The sequence below is a fragment of the Elephas maximus genome, chromosome 13 (genome assembly GCF_024166365.1).
Source record: "Elephas maximus indicus isolate mEleMax1 chromosome 13, mEleMax1 primary haplotype, whole genome shotgun sequence".
NCBI classification, from domain to species: domain Eukaryota; kingdom Metazoa; phylum Chordata; class Mammalia; order Proboscidea; family Elephantidae; genus Elephas; species Elephas maximus.
The window spans coordinates 66,053,656-66,063,176 of record NC_064831.1 but is presented as its reverse complement, the minus strand read 5'-3'; the positions used below and the strand labels follow the sequence as shown (position 1 = coordinate 66,063,176).

Below are 9,521 nucleotides of genomic sequence, written 5' to 3'. Positions count from 1 at the left end.
ACCAGCTGCCTTTGAGTCAGTTCCATCTCATGGCAACCCTATGTGTTTCATTGTAGAACTGTGCTCCATAGGGTTTTTAATGGCTGATTTTTCAAAAGTAGATTGCCAGGCCTTTCTTCTGTGTCTCCTCTGGTTGGATTTGACCTGCAAGCCTTTCAGTTAGTAGCCAAGTACATAACTGTTTGCACCACCCAGGGGCTCCAAAAATTTTTAATATAGGTAAATAATTTTTAGAGTGGGAGAATTACCTGGAGTTCAGCTGGCAAGAGATGGTTTTTCTGCAACTGGAAAGGGGTTTGCAATGGGGATTAGATCTGAATCTTGGGGGACCATCCTCTTAAGTAATGAGAACTTTATCTGGGATGTAAATGAAATATAAAAGTCTGGCCTGATGATCAGTTTTTTTTCTGGTTGAGGGTGGTTGGTAGCTGGACGGTAACTTTAGACAAGAGGTTTCTCAAAGTGCAGTTTATGACTGATTTATTAAGTCAATAAGTGGGTCAAAGACAACGTTTTTAAAAAGCAAAGAGAAATGCATTGCATGTAGTAAAGTTATTTTGTGAAGCTTTTGTTTACAGTTTGCATACATTCGTATGTGTTCATACACATGTGCTATATTACAATGTAAAATACATTTCTTACCATGAGGTCACAAGGACTATTTCGCCACCTCTAAGATTGAATGGAAGTAGACTGCTGAGTTCAAGTCTGGCTGTGCCACTTCCTACTTGTGTGACCTTAGATGAGTTGCCGAAACCGCTCCGGCCCCGTGTTCTCATCTGTAACACAGGGATATTTACAGTCTCTGTCCTATAGGAATTTTCTTTGTGAATTAAATTAGTTAATCCATGTAGAGCATTCAGAATAGTGACCTTCACAGAATTGACGCTCAAGTATTAGCTGTTAAAATTTGCAAAAGACTTGAGGGAAAAGAAAAACAACTAGCACTCTTTTTTTGTTAATTTTGTTAATTTTATTGTGGTAAAATATATATATAATTTTTGTCCCTTTAACCATTTGTAAGTACAATTCAGTGTCTGCTGTGCTTTCTACATAAATTACGTCATTTAATTTTTTACATAAATTATGTGATTTAATTCTTATTACTACCTTATAGAGTAAGACTGCTATGCCCATTTTTACAGGTAAGTAAATCAAAGCTCAAAGATGAGAAGTAACTTGCACAGTTACACGGCTGGGAAGAGGCAGAGAAAGGATTTAGACCCAGATAGTTCTGATTCCACATTCCACTATGGCCATACTGCCTTAGGGATATTTAATGAGACAGATGAGTTCAAAGCAGCAGCATAGTATCGTGATTATGGGAACGGGAATTAAATCTTTCATTCAGCAATATTTGTTGAATTTCTTTCTGGTGTCAGGAGCTGTTCTAGGTCCTGGAGATTCAAGAGAGGTAAGATCCCTGTCCCCGTGGAGCTTATATCCTGTGAGCGAAAAGAGATCATAAATAAGTCACCTAAGAAACTTGTCTCAGCCAGTTGCCAAGAAAGGATGAAATGATACAAACGAGGGTAGAAGAAGAAAGACCTCTTTGTAAAAGATAACTTTCGAAAAAAGACTTGACTGATTCTAAGGAGCCAGCCCTGTACACCTACCAGTTGCCATCGAGTTGACTCTAACTTGTGGCAACCTCATGTGTGTCAGAGTAGAACTGTGTTCCATACGGTTTTCAATGGCTTATTTTTCAGAATTAGATCACCAGGCTTTTCTTCCTAGGAGTCTCTGGGTGGACTTGAACCTCCAACCTTCCGGTTAGCAGCGCATGGGTTAACCATTTGTACCACTTAAGGACTCCAGCCCTGTAAAGAGGAATAGCAAGGCCAAAGGCCAGAAGGAGGAATAAGCTCTAGGATTCCAAGGAATAGAGAAAAGCCAGCGAGGCTGGAGCAGAGTAAATGAGAGGTGGGGTGGCTTTGAAGTTGCATAGTAGTCAATAGTGAGATCATGTAGAGCCCTGTAAGAGGTGGTAAAGAGTTTAAATTTTATTATAAGCGTAATGTGAAGAGAGTTGTAGAACTCTCAAGTGAGTGACAAGGTCTGACTTGTATTTTTAAAAGCTCTGGCTGCTGTGCAGAGAATTGTAGGAAGACAAGAAGGAATCAGTGAGACCACTTAGGATGTTGGCACAGGAACCCAGGTGAGAGGTGACAGTAGCTTGGCCTAGAGTGGTGGCAGTGGGGGTGGAAAAGAGCAGATGAATTCCAGATATATTTTGGAGGCATAATGGACAGAAGTTGCTGAGGGTTTGGACATGGAGACTGAAAGAAAAAAAAGTAAGAAAGACTCAGCAACTGAGTAGTGCATGGAGGAGGTGCCATTGTCTGAGATGGGATAGATTTAAGGATAAAACATTGTGCAGGAAAAATCAAGAATTCTGTTTTGGACTTGAGATTCCACCAGCTTATTATCCCTGGGCGAGACATAGCTCTCTCCTATCAGTTAAGAGATTCCTTTCAGCTCTTAAAATTCTGTGGTTCCATGATACTGTAACTTCAGATCACCGTTTGCTAACATTCCTTCCACCCTCGGCGCGTGCGTGAGTGCACACACAGATCCAGTTACTCAAATTGTTCATTGAACTGTGAAATTAAGGAATGGTCTCCTTTTTAATTCTTAAAGCTCCTTCAGAAAAGAGTTTTTAAAACCTTGCATCTGCATTTGTTTAAGATTGGCAAAAAGCAGCTGAATGTTCTAGGATATAAAAGTCATACCATAACCTAATGGTTAGAAAATCCTGGGGCAACTAACTAATGGAAAGCGTCTGCTTAGAGGAGACTGGCCAAAAATATATTTGGCATCATCCAAAGAAGGGTAATGTGAGAAGACATCAGTGATACGGCCAAAAGGCTTATGGAATCAGCAAATGGGTGCCTGCTAGGGGCGCTTTTGCTATCTTCAAGGATAGAAATTAACTGAAAGCAACTGGGTCCCCAAGGTGGAATGTAAGACAATAACATTTTTCTTGGGGCTGGTGGATTTTTTTAATGGACTTATATTTATCAAAAGAGGTTCCTGTATTTAAGGACAAACTCAAGTGGTCATTATGGAGTCTACTCATTCCTCTGGAGAATGAATACTTTCGATTTAGTCATTCATTCAAACAAACACATCCAAAACATGGTTTGGGGGTGTAAAGTTGAGGAAGTCTCTCTCTAGAAGGTCACAATTTAACAATGAATAGACACAAAAGCTAACTATAATAAAAAAAAAAAATAGGGCCTGAAAATGACCAAAGAGATGTGAACTAAGTGCTCTGGAAAACAAAGGATTCAGTGGTTGTGCTTGAGGGAGTTCAACAGAGGCCTTTACCATTTTTAGCTGAGCCTTTAGAAAAAGAGTAGTTCTTTAAAAGAAGCAAGAAAAAAACCTGGACAGATGAGTGTACCTTTGGTGTGCTCAACTAAATTCTGTGTGCCTGGAACATAGGTTGTATCCAGGTGTCTTAGTTATCTAGTGCTGCAGTAACAGAAGTACCACAAATGGGTGGCTTTAACAAACATTTATTTTCTCAGTTTAAAAAACCCATTGCCGTCGCATCAGTTCTGACTCAGAGTGACCCTACAGGGACAGAGTAGAACTGTCCTATAGGGTTTCCAAGGAGCAGCTGGTGGATTCAAACCTTTTTGTTATTAGCAGCTGAGCTCTTAACGCCTGTACCACCAGGGCTCCTCTCACAGTTTAGGAGGCTAGAAGTCTGAATTCAGGATACCAGCTCTAGAAGAAAGCTTTCTCTCTGTGTCGGGTCTGGAGGAAGGTCCTTGTCTCAGAGTTTCTGCTTCTGGGTAATTGTGATGGTTAATGTTAGGTGTCAATTTGGCTAGGCTATGATCAGTGGCTTGACAGACATTGAACTGTTTGCTCTTCCATAATGTAATCATCTCTGTGATGAGATCTGCTCTGAGCAGCCAATCAGTTGAAAAGGGAGTTTCCTTGGGGGTGTGGTCTTTCTCCACTATATAAATGGATGTCCCAGCAAGGTTCTGGATCCGGCATTCAACTCATCATCTGACCTCTAGTTCTTGGGATGGAGCCAGCATCCTGCCTGTCTGGTCTGCTGATTTTTGGTTTGTCAGCCCCTGCAGCCATGTGAATCAGGAGAAACCTCAAGCCTGACATCTGACCCACAGATTTTGGGACTTGCTAGCCTTCACAACTGCGTGAGCCATTTCCTTGATTAAATCTCTCTCTAAATATTTATACATATACATTTCCCTGGTTTTGCTCCTCTAGAGAGCCCAGCCTAAGACAGTGATCTTCATGTGGCTTAGCATCTGTCTTTCCCCACTTCTGCTTCCTCACTGGTTTGTATAATCTCTTTTGTATCTCAAAAGAGATTGACTCAAAACACACCCCACACTAATCTGCCTTGTTTACATAACAAAGATGACCCATTCCCAAATGGGATTATAACCACAGGCATAAAATATTTACTACACATATTTTGGGGGAGCACAATTCAACCCATAACCCAGGGTATGAAAAAAAAAAAAAAAGTGAGGTGTTTTGAAAATGGATTATAATGGACCTTGAATGCCATACTAAGGGGCTTGGCTTTTATTCTGTAGGCAGGGAGAAGGCATTAAGGGGTTTTTCTTTGCAAGGCAGTGCCATAAGATAAAAACTAAATGAGAAGTTCTTAATGCCATGAACCCCTTTGCAATCTAGTAAGACCTATAGACCCTACTAAGAATAATGGGGCTTTAAGTGCATAAAACAAAATACATAGGATTACAAAGAAAATCAACTATATTGAAATATATCTATCAAAATATTAAAATTATGGTATATAGGAATATTTGTGCTTCTTAACGCATTAAATAACATGATCTAAGAGCAGTTCTAAAAACTGCCATCCTTTTAAAGTGTGATGGTCATAAATAATATTTCAACATCTGCAATGGCTATAATGTGATGTGAAAATATCTATGACCCTATTGATGAAAAAGTCACAGCTCCTGCTAAAACTACTAGGGTTTGTTGCCAACATTTATAATAGAAGGAAATGCTAAATTTCAGTTAGAGTTTTGCAAAAATCAAGATGTAATTTTCCCACGTCTGTGTTTGTGGTCCTTAAGGTAAGGACTCCTGAACTCAAGGCAGTGTGGAGATAGACTTGTGAGAAAACAGAGTTAATCAGTTGTCATCCAGTTGATTCTGACTCATGGTGATCCCACGTGCTCCATAGGGTTTCAGTGGCTGATTTTTTAGAGGTTGACTGCCAGGCCTTTCCTCCAAAGCACCACTGGGTGAACTTGATCCTCCAGTTAGGAACCAAGTGCATCAACTGTTTGTACCACCCGGGGACCCCTAGGAGACTGTTAAAATAACACAGGTATTTAATGAGGTAAAAAGGGCCCATAGTGGAGGTGGAGAAAAGGAGCAGATTGGAGAAACATTTGGGATTGACTTGGTTTCTTCTTCAACCCTCAATGATGACTCCGTGAGAAAGAATTTTGGGTAACACCTGGTGTAGCTAGGCAGGGTCACTAGGAAGGCATCATAAGCCCATTAAGCGACTGTCCATATACAGTCTGGTTTCATTAATTTATTCAACTAGTATTTATTACCATCTGTGGCAGACACTAAGGAGCACTGGAGGTGCAGTGATTAAGCATTCAGCTGCTAACCAAAAGGTCAGCAGTTCAAACCCTATGGGGCAGTTCTGCTCTGTCTTATAGGGTTGCTATGAGTTGGAATTGACTCAACAGCAATGGTTTTGGTTTTTTGGTTTTAGGTGACAGACACTGGGAATACAGCAAAACAAACATGGTTCTTGTTTTCATGGAGCTTATGGTCTAGTGGAAGAAATCGGATTAAACAAACATAAACTTAATTTTACCATATGGAATCAAACGCAAGAAAAGAGTAGTGGCAAGCAAAAACATATTGGCAGGGAGTAGGGACCTAATTTAAGGACCACTGGTGGTGAAACAGAGCCCTGGTGGTGCACTGGTTAAGAGCTCCAGCTGCTAACCAAAAGGTTGGCAGTTCATATCCACCAGTTGCTCCTTGGAAGCCCTATGGGGCAGTTCTACCCTGTCGTATTCGGTCAGAATTGACTGAACAACAGTGGGTTTGGCTTGGGTTTTTTTGGTGGTGCAGGGGTTGATGCCCAGCTGCTAACCCAAAGATAGGTGGTTCGAGCCCACTAGCCACTCCGCAGGATAAAAATATGCCAATCTGCTCCCAGTGGTGTCAGCCGTTGTAAAAATGGCATGGCAGAGGCAGCATCTGATCTCTAACTTCACAAGAAAAAAAGAGAATCAAGATCTGAATCAGCCCAAGGCTGATTCCTGTGAGACAAAGGTCAAACATGCCTCCCCTCTCAGCCACCGTTACCAATTTTGACATCAGCCATCCCTCCCATGGCACTCTCTACTTCTCTGCTGAGTTTGATAATTTGTTCCAATGGCCACACCGAACTCACAGACCGTACGCACAATTATGGGCTTTATTAGGGAAGTAACAGGTTACAATTCAGGTTTAGGAACACTCAGGATACAGTTCTTTCATTAGAACAACCTCTTCTTAACCATGCCCACAGGCACACCTCTCTCTGGCTCCTCGGCCTCTGCCGTGCTCAGGCAAGTGTTACAAAGCTCTTTTAGCATTGTTGATAAGTGTTTGGAGGCACCCCACTCCACCAGTGAGCCTTGGCCCAAAGGCACTCAGCTTTAGCTCCTTGGGTCCACAAACCTAGCTCCACCAAGTGCTCAAAGGCACCCTACTCCACCAGCAAGCCTCCTACCCAAAGGCGCTCAGCTTTCTCACTCTGTGGGCCAGGACATGCCACACCATGTCCTGTGAGTCTCCTGCCTCAGCTGCTGTCATTTTTCTGCCTCCGCTTCTTGCCATCTTCAGTGTTACAGCTCTTCCTATCTCCTGGTTCCAGGAGCTTCTCAGTGCAGGGATCCCAGATTCAAAGGACACATTCCATTCCTGGCTCTTCTCCTTGATGGTGGTGAGATCCTCCCCTTCCACCTCTGGGGTGGCTCATTTTAAGCCTAGCAGAATGGCAAAACTGACAAATTCCCTTGGTGGGTCATTACCTTATTTGCATAGTCCCACTCAAGTAGGACCATGGCGAGAAAGGCTATATGATCCATCGCACCTCACTAGGGTTGGTGTCACCCTTCCCCCTGCCCGCGTGGGCCTCATCCCATACCAGACCATGCAGAATCCTTAGTAATGCCTTTATACTAATTCCCATATATCACTGCTTCTTTTCCTTTAATAACTACTTCATTCTCAAAAAAGTTATTGATACAGGGTCACAAATACTAATTACCACACTATTGTAGCTAAAACACCAGAAAATTTGACAAAATCAGTGTAAAAACAGCAGCAGCAACTAAAACAACAGCAGACAAAACCACGTGATTTAAAGCATCCTTGTACCTGGGTAACAATGACAGCTCTGTCCACAATGCATTAAAGCGTTCAAAAGGTAAATTATCACAGAGTTTTAGCCTTGTAGGTATATTGATACAAGTGAGCTGGTATCACAAAAAAATGTTTCTGTTGTTATAACTAACTATGGGATATTTTTATAAACACTGCACAAAAATTTTATAGACAGCCATTTTGGTGCCACCCCCTCTGACGTTCTCACTGGTGCAGTCCTTGCCCTCCGTACCCTGTAGTGACCACTGTCTGCTCCCATAGAGATTACAGCCTTGGAAACCCTAAAAGGCAGTTCTACTCTGTACTGTAGGGTCACTGTGAATCAGAATCGACTCAACAGCAACCGGTTTAGGGACCTAATTTAGGTTGTGGAGTTAGGGGAGGCCTCTCTGAGGAAGTGACACTTAGGATGAGACTTGAAAAATGAGTAGTAGTTAGGTAGAGAGTCAGGAAAAGAGCATTACAGGCTGAAGCCAGCTTTTGTTAATCCTTTAGAGGAACTGAAAGTGGAGCCGGAGCAGAAAAAACAAGGGCAAGGGTAGACAGGAGTTCTATGCAAGGTCTTATAGACCATCCTAAGGACTTGGGATATTTTCCTAAGTGCGGGGACAAACCATTGAAGGTTTCAAAAAGGGAACTGATATAATCCAATTTGTGATTTTAAAAATTCTTCTGGCTATTCCGTGAAGATGGATTGCAGGGATCAAGCATTGAAATAGAGGTGGTAAGTTGTGTCTGCGGCTATAGTCCCTGCTAGAGATGGTGGTAGCTTGGACTAAGGCTGCAGCAGTGAAGAATGAAGGGAAAAAAGGATGAAATAAAGATATTTGGGTGGTAGACTGAACAAGGTGGGTTAGAAGTGGGAAGGAGGGAGAGGCAGCAGCCGCATACAATCTCAGCTTCACACAGACTAAGTGTTGTTTGCTGTTGTTGAGTCGCCCCGACTCATAGTGATCCCACGCACAACAGGTTAAGGCCACTGTGATCCATAGGATTTGCACTGGCTGATTGTTTTTGGAAGTAGATCACCAGACCTTTCTTTCTAGTCTGTCTTAGTCTAGAAGCTCTGCTGAAGCCTGTTCGACATCATAGCAACACGAAAGCCTCCACTGACAGGCTGATGGTGGCTGTGCTTGAGGTGTATTGGCTGGGAATCGAACCCAGGTCTCCAGCACAGAAGGCAAGAATTCTACCACTGAACTACCAATGCCCCCCACACAGATTAGTAGGGGCACTGTTTGGTGAGACGGAAAGCCTGGAGAAGGTGCAGACTGGGGCAGGCGGGAGTGGCTGGAAATCAGAGATCCTGTGGGCATGTTCATTTGAGAAGTAGGACATAAGTGTAGGTGTTAAGGAACCATTCGTATTTATAATTCTAGAGCTTAAAAGATAGGTCTGGGCTTGGGATGACATTTATTAAAGACTCCATCGAGGCCTACCTGCCCAGATCCTGGCCTTGCTCTTCTTTTTCCTGGAACTAAAAGTCTGACCCCACCTACCCCTGCCACTCTTAACTGAAGATTTCACTCTTTTATCTCTGCTCTGCTGCCAACTTTGACTATTGTCCTTCTCGTGACACCACAACAACCTCTGAACCCAGACACAACCTTTGTATCGCCTTAAATCAGGAGGCATCACTAGGGGTTTGGAGCATCTAACTTAGGTTTCTCGCATGAGGTTTCTGCAGGGCAGCTTTGCATCTATAAGGAAGGTGCCAAACATCCTAGTGGCTTACAGTGAAATAATATCTGTTTATTTGGGCTAATATTACATCAAATATGAATGGCATATTTACTGACTGCTTCTTAGAACTGGACAGAAATAACAGGACAAGTAAGTTTCAGCAACTAAACATATTAATGACACCGGGAAAAGGAATCTAGATTATAGAAAATGGTAAATTGTGATCCTGCAAAGAAGGGGTTTCACTGTAGCCTGCAGACCTGACCCACAGCTAAATGGGGCCAAGATTAATCATGTCTTGATCTTATACATAAGCCAAAGGATCTTTTTTAAAGATCATGCCTATTAAAGCAGCAAAGACTTTTCTGCAGGATATACCATAACGAGCTCCAGGCATTTAATGAGAGAGACAA

General features: G+C 42.3%; 1 non-coding gene across 1 annotated transcript; it reads right to left on the bottom strand.

Annotated features, from left to right (window-relative positions):
• Window positions 1–8,564: 8,564 nt before the first annotated feature.
• On the bottom strand, window positions 8,565–8,635 carry TRNAR-UCU (transfer RNA arginine (anticodon UCU)). The gene has a single exon. It is a non-coding gene; the product is annotated as a tRNA-Arg (tRNA).
• Between the last annotated feature and the right edge of the window lie 886 nt (window positions 8,636–9,521).